At 40.2% G+C, this 12,898-nt stretch overlaps 1 protein-coding gene across 3 annotated transcripts in view; it reads left to right on the top strand.

Annotated features, from left to right (window-relative positions):
- WDR33 (WD repeat domain 33) overlaps window positions 1-12,898 on the top strand; it is a 69,210-nt gene that overhangs the window by 4,647 nt on the left and 51,665 nt on the right. For 2 of the 3 annotated variants that reach the window (XM_072143159.1, XM_072143158.1), the window contains exon 2: window positions 2,166-2,274. The exons of the other annotated variant lie outside the window; for it this stretch is intronic. The gene's annotated coding sequence lies outside the window, so the exon portion shown is untranslated. The remainder of the gene's footprint in view (window positions 1-2,165; window positions 2,275-12,898) is intronic. 3 annotated transcript variants of the gene reach the window in all.

Raw genomic sequence — 12,898 nt, forward strand, 5'->3', positions numbered from 1 at the left:
AGCCCCTCTTTCCCTTCTGAGCCCTACTGTGTACCCATACAACACTTTATATAAAAAAGTGGTGCAGTTCTGTGCTTAGGAGAAATAGTTTTACACATTTATGGGGGTTGTTTCATCTTTTATCCCTTGTGGCTTACAAAAATTTTGGGTAAAAGTGACTTTTTTGAGAAAATTTTCACCTTTTTTCCCTTTTGGGGCCTAATTGTATCAAACACCTGTTGGGGAAAATACACAAATTACACGTTGCTAAACTCTCCAAGGGGTGTACTTTCCAAAATGGTGTCTCATGTTGGGGCTTTCATCTGTTTTGGTACCATTATGGCTCTCCAAATGCATCCTGACACATGAAAACGTTTTCAGCCATATTTGCCCTGCAAAAACGAAACAACGCTCTTTCCCTTCCAGGTGCCCCCCTGTGCCCGTACAGCAGGGTACAGTGACAAAATGGGTAATGGCATACTCAGGAGGAATTGCCCTAAACATTGTAAAATGCATTTTCCTATTTAACCCATTCTGAAGGTGCAAATTTTAGTGTTCAATGAATCTATAGTAAGATAAAATTACATTTCTCTAATTTCACTTTCATTTATCTTTCACGCTCATGAAACGCTCAAAGGGTTAACAAAATTCCCAAAGGTTGTTTTGAATATTTTGAGGGGTGTAGTTTCTAAAATGGTGTCATTTGTGGGGGTTTTCTGTCATGTGGGCCTTATAAAGTCACTTCTAACTAAATTGACCCTCCGAAAGTAGGTTTTGATGATTTTCGTGAAAATCTGAAAAATTGCACCTAAAGTTATAAGCCTCCTAACATCCTAAATAAAGGAAAAGATGTTTAAAAAATGATGCCAAGTTAAAGCAGACATATGGAAAATGTTAGTTATCAAGTTATTTTAGTGATATGACCAACTTTCCAAAAAGTAGAAAATTTTGAATTTGGATAACATTGTTTTTTTCAAAATTTTTGCCAAATTTCAATTTATTTCATAAATAAATACTAAATATATTGATTAAATTTCTCAACCAGCATGAAGTACAATGTGTCACGAAAAAAACAATCTCAAAATCAACTGGATATGTTAAAGCGTTCCAAAGTTATAACCACTTAAATAGACACATGTCAGATTTTAAAAAATGGGCCGTGTCAGGAAGGTGAAAAGTGGCTTCAGCGTTAAGGGGTTAAAATAACACCCAAATTGTGGTTATATGTGTCACCTAACAGAAGTTCTGGCCATCTAAAACTGTGCTCCGCTTCAGCTAAAGAAACATGGAGGGAGGGATTTGGAGTGTGCAAATAGTGAAAATGCTCTCTGTATCAGGGCATAAATCAACCACCTTCCCGAGGATGGGACTTTGATATCGTAGGGATATAATAATTAGTTTACTCATTTGTTAGTTATGTATTAAGGCTACATTGATATATGGGATGAACAAAAGGATACAAAGTAGAGAGTGACCGAAATAATTTCTAATGAATATCACAAATGCAATTTTTATTTATCACAATAAAAAAGCGAATAAATACATACAGTAATATGTGGACCAAAAAAGGGATAAAAAGTGACTTATACAAAAGTGATAGCCAGGAAATGAGAGGCTTAGAGGTAGGTTGTACAATCCATAATAAGATAAGGCATGAGGAAAAAACAAACATGGAAGAGAAAGTTATATGTTCACACAGCCAAATCTAGAGCCTAGACTTAGTAGATATACCATGCCACGGACCCCGACACGTGTTTCGCCCATAGGCTTTATCAAGGGGAGTGCTATGTGTTGGGAATGTCCAATATTTAAGCTGCCTTTGGGCCAATAGTAGCTGCGCTAAATGATTGACACATAAATAGTAACCAATACCGTATAGAGACATACCGGGGAGACGGGCGTCTGGTGGTGCACGCTGTACAACGGTCGCAGCCCAGCGAAACAGCCCGCATGCGCAGGAATAGCGGAGCAGCGCGAGAGCACGTGCAACAAGCCGACATGAAGGGCCCGATGTTGGAGAAACACTCGCGCATGCGCAGGACCGGAAGACCTGTAACCTGCATGCGCGAGTGTTTCTCCAACATCGGGCCCCACCACTAGCTCTTGTCTTTCTTTTGTGTGTACATTGATATATGGGATGTAAAATTAAATACCTGTCCGCTATTCAATTTTTCTTTGTACTGCAGATTTAGTGTTCCTTTTGACACCTGCTCTGGTGACTATAGACATGTGGAATATGTATGAACGCCTCCCAAGTTGCATGCAGATTGTACAGACCGTCAATAGTTTATCAAGGTAAATGCTAAGGGCAGGTTGTCTGCTTTCTAATAAATGCAGGTCTTAGGAGTGCACTTTTTATATGCTTTATCACAATAGATCTTTGTAGGTTGTTAGTTTTATCAAGTTTATAACTTATAGCTTGTTTATGATTGTTTAACGTTCATGGGGTACAGTGAAGATGAAACAATAGGTGTGTGGGCCCTTCTTGTAAGGAATTAGGGTGGGACACAGGAGTAGTCATTTAGTTTTTATGATCTATTTTGATGGCCATAGGACATGTTCAGCTTGTATATATTTAGGGGATAGGAGCATATTTGTTTTGTTGCTTTTTTTTTTCCATAAAAATCAATTTTTATGTATTTTTAATTTTTAAAAAAAGTAACCACTATATAACCCCTTAGCAAAGTGTGAAGTTTTCGTACATCACATATTGGCTGCCATTGTATGGAATGGGCTCACAGGCTGAGCCCTCTCCATACAAGGTGGGTGTTTGCTGCATATTGCAGTAAATGGACACCGGTAACACCCCTGATTGGTGCAGGTGTTAACCCTGCGTTTGCAAAAACTCGTTGTGGTGCCGCCATCTTGACTTTGGCTTCCCGTGACATCATCAAGGAGCATCCATCTGTTGCTATGACAGTCTCGGATCTTTGTAAGACCTGAGGCTGTATAGTGTCTGATCATTGTTACATACATAATCAGTAAAATCCCCATATACTGCCATACAGTATTATGGCAGTATATGGTAGGATCAATCAGACAACCTAGGGTTAAAGTACAATAGGGGTTCTGAAAAGCAGTAAAAATAAATAAATACATTTAAAAAAAAAAACATTAAAAATCCCCTTTTCCGTAGAACTGATATAAAAATAAACAGTAAAAATCATAAACATGTTAGGTAAAGCTGCATCCCAAAATGTACGATCTGTCAAAATATAATATTGATTATTCTCGCCGTTTAACCCCATAACAGAAAATGGCACCCTCAAGTCCAAAAAATGCCACATTTTGCAACGTACACTACTGCTCAAAAGTTTGAGGTAACTTAGCAATTTCCTTATTTTAGCAAGAAAAGCAGATTTTCTTTCAATGAAGCCAACATTAAATAAATCATAAATACACTAATGTCTATTCTAGCTGCAATCGTCTGGTTTTTAATGCAATATCTAAAAAGGTGTATATAGGCCCATTTTCAACAACCGCTACTCCACTTGTTCAAGTATGCTAGCACAGCTGAAAACAGTTTGCCTGATTAGAGAAGCTATAAAACTGCCCTTCTTTCCTGAAAGCTGGAGCATCGCATTTGTTTGTTCTATAAAAATCTCCCAATGGGCAGAAAAAACAACTTTCTCACGTGCCGTTTTTGCTGCATTTTTAAACGCATCCAAAACACAAGTGGGAGGGGGATTGGCCAAAATGCATATGCGTTTCCAATTAATCTTACAGGCACTGCCTGCGGACAGCCCTTGGGTCCTGATCGGACCTCAAGGCTGCCATGACAGTGATCGGCACCCCCAGAAGACAGCGCAAGCGCAGGGGAAAGGCCCCTGGCAGGCACTTTAAATCTTGACAGGTTAAACAACCGTGATCGGAGCTCAATCCAATTGCGAGTGTTACACTAAGGGCGGTTTCCCACGTGTCCTTTTTGTTGCGTTTTTAAATGCATCCAAAAGCGTTTTGGCCAAAACGACATGTGGAAAACCGGCCTTATGTGAAACTCCACAGTCTATTTTTGTTCTTAGAAATGAAGGCCATTCCAAGCGACAAAATTCCAAGAAACTGAAGATTTCCTACAATGGTGTATACTACTCTCTTCAGAGGAGAGCACAAACACGCTCTAACCAGAGTAGAAAGAGAAGTGGGAGGCCCCGCTGCACAACTAAGCAACAAGACAAGTACATTAGAGTCCCTAGTTTGAGAAACATACGCCTCACAGGTCCTCAACTGGCAGCTTTATTAAATAGAATCCACCAAACACCAGTGTCAACCTCTACAGAGAAGAGGCGACTCCAGGATGCTGGCCTTCAGGGCAGAGCGGCAAAGAAAAAGCCATATCTGAGACTGGCTAATAAAAGGAAAAGTTTAATATGGGCAAAAGGAAACATTGGACAGAGGTGTTATGAACAGATAAATCTAAGTTTGAGGTGTTTGGATCACAGAGAAGAACTGAAAAGATGCTGGAAGATGCCTGGCGCCATTTGTCAAGCACAGTAGAGGTCATGTGATGCCCTGGGTCACATAGAAACGTAAAAGAACAAGAGTAGAGCACGTTTCAAGAACGATTCAGTTAGAAATCCCTTGTTTAAAAAAAAAAAAAAAAAAAGTGCTCTAGAAAGGAACCCAATCCCTTTTAATATGTGGTAAGGTCACAATAAATGTCACCTTACTAAATAGTGATGTTTTGGTCTTAACAACCGGAAATAGGCGTATACATAGGCTGAACACCCTGCAGTACATCAGTGTTTCGGTATTATCATGTGCAAGCAATCAGATGATTACCTGTTCTTGTACCTTATAGGGACTATTGGGGGAGGGGGTTAAAAAAAATTAATAAAAATGCCCCCAAAGCCTCTATACTGACAAGTGACTTATATAAATACAATTGAAAATGACAATAAAACCCACATATACGGCATATACAGTACAGACCAAAAGTTTGGACACACCTTCTCATTCAAAGAGTTTTCTGTATTTTAACTGGTTCACGACCGCCCCGCCGTGTATTCATGGCGGCGGTCGGGTCTCGCTGCATGGAGGGGGCTCATGGGCTGAGCCCTCTCCATAGCTGATAAGTCTTTGCTGCATATTGCAGCAAAGACTTACTGGTAACAGCGATTACCGGTAGCGATTACCGGCAGTGACCGCTGCCGTCAAAGCTGCTGGCAGCCTCAAAAAGATAGCGATGCATGGGCGCTGCCATCTTGCCTTGGATCGTCACTCCCCGTGACGTCATCGGGGAATGGCGATCCTTCTCCATGGTAGCCTCGGGTCTTTCGTTTTACCCCCTTCATGAATGAGGAGGAAAATCCCCATGTACTGTAGTATGGCAGTATATGATCGGATCGATCAGACAACCTAGGGTTATAGTACCCTAGGGAGTCTGAAAAATAGTAAAAAGAAAAATAAAAAAGTTTAAAAAAAAAATTATAATAAAAAACCCTAAAAATTAAAATCGCCTCCCCTTTCCCTAGAACTGATATAAATAAAAAGTAAAAATCATAAACACATTAGGTATCGACGCGTCCGAAAATGCCCGATCTATCAAAATATATTAACGGTTTTTCAATGCGTTTAACCCGTAACGGAAAATAGCGCCCAAAGTTGAAAATAGCACTTTTTTGCCATTTTGAAAAATATTAAAAACATCTATAAGAAGTGATCAAAATGTCGTACAGTCCTAAAAATGATATAATTGAAAATATTATCAAATGTCGCAAAAAAATGACACCACCCACAGCTCCGTACACCAAAGTATAAAAAAGTTATTAGCGCCAGAAGTTGGCAAAATCAAAAAAATAATTTTTGTACAGGAGGTTTTAATTTTTGTAAATGTATGAAAACATTATAAAACCTGTACAAATTTGGTATCCCCGTAATCGTACCAACCCAAAGAATAAAGTAGACATGTCATCTGGGGCGCTCAGTGAAAAACGTAATATCCAAGCACACAAGAAAATGGCGCAAATGTGTTTTTTCACCATTTTCACTGCATTTGGAATTTTTTTCCCGCTTCCCAGTACATGGCATGGAATATTCAATATCATCACTATGAAGTGCAATTTGTTACACAGAAAACAAGCCGTCACACAGCTCTTTACGTGTAAAAATAAAAAAGTTATAGATTTTTGAAGGTGGGGAGTGAAAAATGGAAATGAAAAAACAGGAAAGGGCCCGGTCCTTAACCGGTTAATGACTATAAAAATTAGAGATTTACACTGAAGGCATTAAAACTGTGAATTAACACATGTGGAATTGTCACCCATAAATTGGGCACTAGGGGCTGCTTACTAAAGTAAGCAACTCCTAGTGCTTAAACAAACGCCGCAATGTTAGAGTGACATCCGGTAACGCTATCTAACACTGCGGCGGAGTACAATGTAAACTCTCGCTCGCAAACGGTCCAACGTATTCATGGGGGGGGGGGTCGGAGGCCCTGCCTCTTCCCCGGACCGCTCGCTCCATAGGGCGGCGGTGACTTCTGCACGTCATGTCGCAGTTACCGCCCCTAATCCCGCTCCCTCTGGCGAGCGGTCCGGCGTTTACATTGTGCTCCGCCACTGTGTTAGATAGCGTTACCAGATGTCACTCTAACATTGCGGCGTTTGTTTAAGCACTAGGAGCTGCTTACTTTAGTTGGGGCCATCAGTTGTGTTGTGCAGTAGTCAGATGTATACACAGCTGATAGTCCTACTGAATAGACTGGTAGCTGCTTTTTCTAGCTTTTTTTTATTTGGGGTTGAAAGTTTAAAAAGGTTTTTTTTTTTTGTAATATATACTTCTTATTATTTTCAAATGAACTCAAAATGAACATCATTTTGTTCTGCTCGTTTTGATATATAATATGCATAGTCTTGGGCAAACAGAGCGACTATGGTTTTTTTTATTATTATACATTCACATTGGGAAATGTGAATTTTTATTAAATTTTTTTGGTGTCTTTACGTCCCCTATGAGGCCATAAAAGACCCCTGGAGACTTTTTTACCATTTTTTGTTTTTAATTTTTTTTTTTTCTTTTGCAAGATTTCCCCGGTAACTAGGGCATCTATAAGAGCCCCAGTTACAGGGGGAACCAACCTGGTGTGAGGACTGATGTTGATCAGAGCTGTAATGGGTTTGATCAGACCCAGCAGCTCTGATTAACCCCTTTAATAATATCACAATAAGCCTGTATGGAGGTATAGAAGGTACAGTCCTCAGAACAAGTCAAGGTATTTGCTTACAAACAAGTAGTGCCCATTACCCAGAGGAATAATAAAGGACAAGGGACACATCAACAGGTATATACAGACCACGAGTGGACTCCGCCCCACATGTGTTTCACCTTGCTTTGTCAGGGGTATCACGTGGTGATGGTGGTCTTCTTTAATGTTTTAACTTACCGTATTGTTAACCGGACAGTAATACAACTGTCTTGAGTCATTATTAAAGGACACCTGTCATCAGGTCTCTGCCACTAGTCCTGTCACCTCTACCTGTTGGAGCAGCTCACAAGGATCCCATCCCAGCCTTTATCTAGTTATTTCATACATTATTCATTATAATATCATCTTTTCTTTATTATGTAAATGAGGCTGTCACATGGTCAGAGGCAGTGATGTCACTCCTGTTACCCCTCCCCTCTCCTCCCCCTTCTCATGTCTGTGTGTAATGTTTAGTAAAGCATTGCTGGTGTCTGTGCTTTATCTGCTGACATGCTCCCCTCCTAATACACATGTGAGACACAGACATCAGCTACACATGTACCTGACATGTTCTGCTAGAACATGGCTGCCTGGAGCTGCTGTATCTCTCCTATACATACACACAGGCTGCAGGGGCTCCAGCACCCGGAAGCACATGGAGGAGCCATTACACTATTACACCTCACACCATTATACAGGCTGTCAGTCATACACTGGGGGTGTGGCTGTGCCTCCCACTCATGAATAAGATGAACAGCTTGAATATGATAATGACTCATTGGACATTTCACAGGTCATTTGCATACAGCTTTAGGACCTCATTGCTTAGGGTTACAGGCATGTAGAGGGACAATGAAGGGATAGAGGCAATGCTCTCTAATGGCAGTTTATGTAATATATTTAGTTTAGGGGGTTAATTCGCCTGGGTTCTCTTTGAGGGGTGATTCTAATGGTCATGATGTTTTGGGCCTTAAATAAGGTTCATATTGATCGTTGTATAGTGTTTTTCACAGTATGTTGATATTATGTGGTCACTACGAAGCGTTAAATGGGTTTGCCCATGAAAGAAAGTTCTCAAATGTTAACCCCCTAGTGATGTTTACACAATAAACATAATATTTTACCCCCTTACTTTACAATTTTACACAGTTTTATTGCTGTTTTGGGTCCTATCACTCTGTGATGGTCAATGTAAAGAGGATCTATTTATGAGAAGAATCTGCCCTGCCCGACCCTCAAGTCAGAAAATTTATGGTCGTATCCAGGGGCAACCAAAACTGTATACACCAGGACAGATTTGTACAGTTTGGAATTATATATGTGAAATGCTTTATTTTGTTAATGGTGAATTAAAGAATGTGTTTTGTTATCTTGAGTATATTTAACTCCTTAACGCAGTGTCCAATATATCGGACACTGAGCGCGGTTACTTAGCCGATACCAGCTCAGCTCGAGATTGGAGCTGAGCCGGCATCTGATAAACAGTCTTTGGGGGGCGCGATCGCTGTCATGGCAGCCCTGAGGTCCGATAAGATGACCTGTAAGGTGCCGTCTGTGCATAGACTGACACTGCTAATACCCTGCAGCACATCAGTATTGCAGGGTATTATCATGAACAAGCAATCAGATGATTGCTTGTTCATGTCCCATCGTGGAAATAATTAAAAAAAGTTTAAAAACTGTTCTCAAATTCTTAAAAATGCCAATAAGCCCCATAAACCTGCCTAAAATTGAGATACAAATGTTGTCTGATGAGGATGGTTATCGTCCCCTTTCATGTTATCCAGCAGAAAAAATATCTAGGGAACTGAAGAAAATTCTGGATGGAGCCCTAAATGTTAATCTGATCAGTGAACAGGAGCACAAAATTCCTGTTCCCCAAATTTCCAACCACAGCAAGTTCCATAAGGGGTTCCCCAACCCTTTAAAGGATGACCCATTGTTTCTGGGAGTACCCCATAGTCTGACCCAGAACATCCGCCTCTATGTGGATCAAATATTAAGACCATTTGTCACGAGCTTTCCATCTTATGTTCGTGACACTACTGACGTCCTGAAACAGGTCTTGTTATCCAAGACAATTCCTTCAATCAATCTGTCTAGTCTGCATGTGGAGTTTCTCTACTCCTCCATCCCCCACACTAATGGATTTTAGGCAGTGGAGGCCTTCTTAAGTACGAGAGGCACACAGTTTGGTAGGCATAATCGGTTTGTGAAAGATCTCCTCAAATTTATACTGAAGAAGAACGTTTTCTGCTTTGAGAACAGCTGAGGGGTACAGCTATGGGGAGCCCAATTGCCCCCAGCTAAGCTAATCTATACCTCGGCTGGTGCGAGGACCGCATAGTATTCTCAGAGGAGCATGCCAGATGGATATCCTCTATATCCATCTGGCTGTGGGATATAGATGACAATGCTTTTGGTCATCTACGCCCTCTGATTTCCATGATTTCGTCCAGGCACTGAATTCAAATGACCTGGGTCTGAAATTTACTAGTGAAATTCATGAGAAATCTATTGCATTCCTGGATATACGCATTATGAAATCCGTTGATGGTCAACTCCAGACCAAGGTGCATAGGAAGGTTTCACCCTATCCAGCTTAAAAGGGGGATACCAAAGGGACAGTTTCTCAGACCACGCTGCAACTGTAGTCATGTTGAGGACTTTTTGTCACAAGCCAGAGATCTGAGTGACAGATTTGCACAGCAAGGTTTTCCTAGAAGAACTGTCACTAAAACCTTTCAGTACACTCTATCCTCAAAAAGGGAGGATCTTTTAGTCCCTCGAACAAGAGAGAATGGTAACATTTTACGTCTAATAGGCACCTTTGATTTGAAAACAGATACTGTCAAACAGATCCTTATTAAATTCTGGAGTATATTCAGAAAAGATCCAGACCCTTGCAGTCAGTCACATATAGGAGGGGGAAAAAAGTTTACGTGACAGGCTTGTCCATTGCCATCTAGAGCCAGTACAATAACCTAGAACAGGGATGTTTTTAAATGTGGCAATTGCAGTAAGTTTGCCCATTTGGTTTTGTAAGTTATACCTTTCAGAGTGGAAACACTGGTGAGATTTTTTTTCTATCGGGGACTATGCCAACTGGGGGACAGAGGGAGTGGTCTATATGCTGACATGCCCCAGTCCTGTGAATTATGTGGGTAAAACTTAACGTCCTGTCAAAGTCAGGATCCAAGATTATGTTGGAGATCATGTTGGAATGTCCTCCTGTCAGGCCATTGGTTGTATTATCTATGACGCTAAGGGGCATCTCCATAGCAGGGGGCTTCGGCTTCTGCATTGGATCAGTACCACTCTGTGATGTGGCTTTGGTCATAAATACCCGCCGCCCCCCAACAACCCCCCACCCCACCCTGCGGGCAACTGTCGCTATAATCGATGCGGGGACACGCTATCCAAATGTGTTATACTATGTGTTGACCGTACATGAGTCATGAACATCAGACCTAGTGTGTGGACCATACAGTAGTTACTAATATCAGATTCTTGATGAATGTGTTCAGGAAACGCTTCAGATGGATATATTTGTAGGAGAGCTAGCTGAGGATAGAGAGTATCTATGTAGCTGCAGTACGACAGTGTATGAAGGCACCTAGTCTGTGGTCTCTTTCTGTGTGGCAGCAGACTCTATCCATACACTATATCAGCAATCGCCCTCCAAAACACTATTACTGATCCCAGAGTATGTCGGCGATCATCATGCATTAATTTGGGTCGGATGACTGATTTTAAAACCCAGGTTTAAATCAAGGTTATGGTGGCACTTATCAATCTCTGTTGTGCCGAGTCTGAGTGCATCCACAGTAGGTCTCAACACCGAATGAGACCAGAGAAAATAGAGCAATCTTTTTAAATGGGTGTGGGCACAATCAAAAACGGTTTCAGATGTACAGAAGTAACACGTTTTTTTAATTTATAATAGTTTCTAAAATATGACAGACATTGAGTAATAATTAAAATGAATAATGTAAACACATCTGCGTACAAATCATGTAAAGATCTTAATATAGATATAGGAACTTAGTTCGACCTTAATTGTATGTGTATCTTGTTAACAGGATTCATTTAGAGCTTTGTAAACAATTTTGTAAACAATTTTGTAACCACTTTTGTAAACACTTTTGTAAACACGTTTGTAAACACTTTTGTAAACACTTTTGTAAACAATTTGGTAAACAATTTGGTAAACAACTTCGTAAACAATTTCTATTCCTTCTGATACTCAGAGACAATATAGCGGTTGATTATCTAGATATAGTAATATTAGTAGTCCCGTACACAGTGGGGAGTCCTATGTCCCAATAGAAAGATTCATAAAGATGAAAAAATTCGTAGAGCTGAAAAATTCATGGGGATGAAAAAGTACATAAAAAAGAAAATTGCATGCATTAAAAAAAAAAAAATAAAAAATAAAAAAAAATAAAAATAAAAATGAAAATGGATAGTTAAAAACAAATTTGTTTAAGAGTAAATTGGTATCCAGGAGGCTTTTATGTTGCACAAAGTGTAGGGCCCTACACTTGTGTAGACTCTTACAGCTATTTGCCAAAATATATAGGATGTTTAAAATCTAATCACTCACAGTTAGTTGATCATATGCGTCTTTCTCTCTGTTCGAACTGGAAACGTTCACTCTTGTGGAGGTTTTGGTAATCGTTTTTAATATGTGATGGCGTCCTCCACGTGCAGCGGCATCTGTGTATGTCCTCCGGGAGCGCTTCCACGGGAAACAAGTTCGTACGTTTCACACTCCTCACTCTCCTCCCTTCACGGTGTGGACTCCGTGCCTGCCAGATGCCGCGGGGGATGTCACACCCGAGAACATGCAACGTTCCAAACAATAGGCTCGAGCCCACCCACGACTCGTAGGTGAAAGTTTTCTTGTATTTGTATCGAGGGTGGTGTAATGGATCAAATTGTGAGGATATTTAGGTTCTGTAAGAGTCCAGTAATTTGTGGATAATGGCTAGACGCGTTTCAAAGCGCAATGCTTCTTCCTCAGTAGCCTTGCAGTTTTAAAACCCTTGATTAGAAAAAAAACATTAATTTGATTTAATCACTATAAAGATCTCAATTGGTTAACAATCTTCCTAAAAGCTGTTTCTGATAGTTTGAGGGTTGCACATTTGAAAAAAGGTTGATTATATAGGGGGCTTTAAATATTTAAAATGTCATTAAAAACCGTAATTATCCCAAAAATAGTCAATTTGGAAAAAAACAGAAAACCGAAATTCAATTTATAAGCCGCGTGACATCAAAATAAATTATCCAGACATTTCAAAAATTCTGAAAATGTAAAGTAGACATATGGGAAATGTTATTTAGCTGGTGAAACGATCTGCCTGAAAATGTGATGATTTTGAATTTTGAAAATGGCAAATTTTTTTAAAAAATTCATCACTTTTCTTATCTCTTTGTTTATGAAAAAAAAAAACCGCAAAACTCATCGGCCAAAATTTACCACTAAAATGAAGTACAACGGGAGGAAAAAACAGAATCGTTTAGATAAGTAACAGTGTTCAAAAGTTAAAACCATATTAAGCTATAAACTGGCTGCGTCCTTAGGGTGGTGGCACACGTGCCGCTTTGTCTACGTTTGCAATCGCAGACAAAGCCGCACCCACCGGGCGCGGGCCATGGCCCGATCGCATCGGCGTTTCTATGGAAACGCCTGCGATCGGGAACGAGCCGCCGGTGTGTTGCATTAAATTA

Source organism: Engystomops pustulosus, chromosome 3 (genome assembly GCF_040894005.1).
Source record: "Engystomops pustulosus chromosome 3, aEngPut4.maternal, whole genome shotgun sequence".
In the NCBI taxonomy this organism is placed as follows: domain Eukaryota; kingdom Metazoa; phylum Chordata; class Amphibia; order Anura; family Leptodactylidae; genus Engystomops; species Engystomops pustulosus.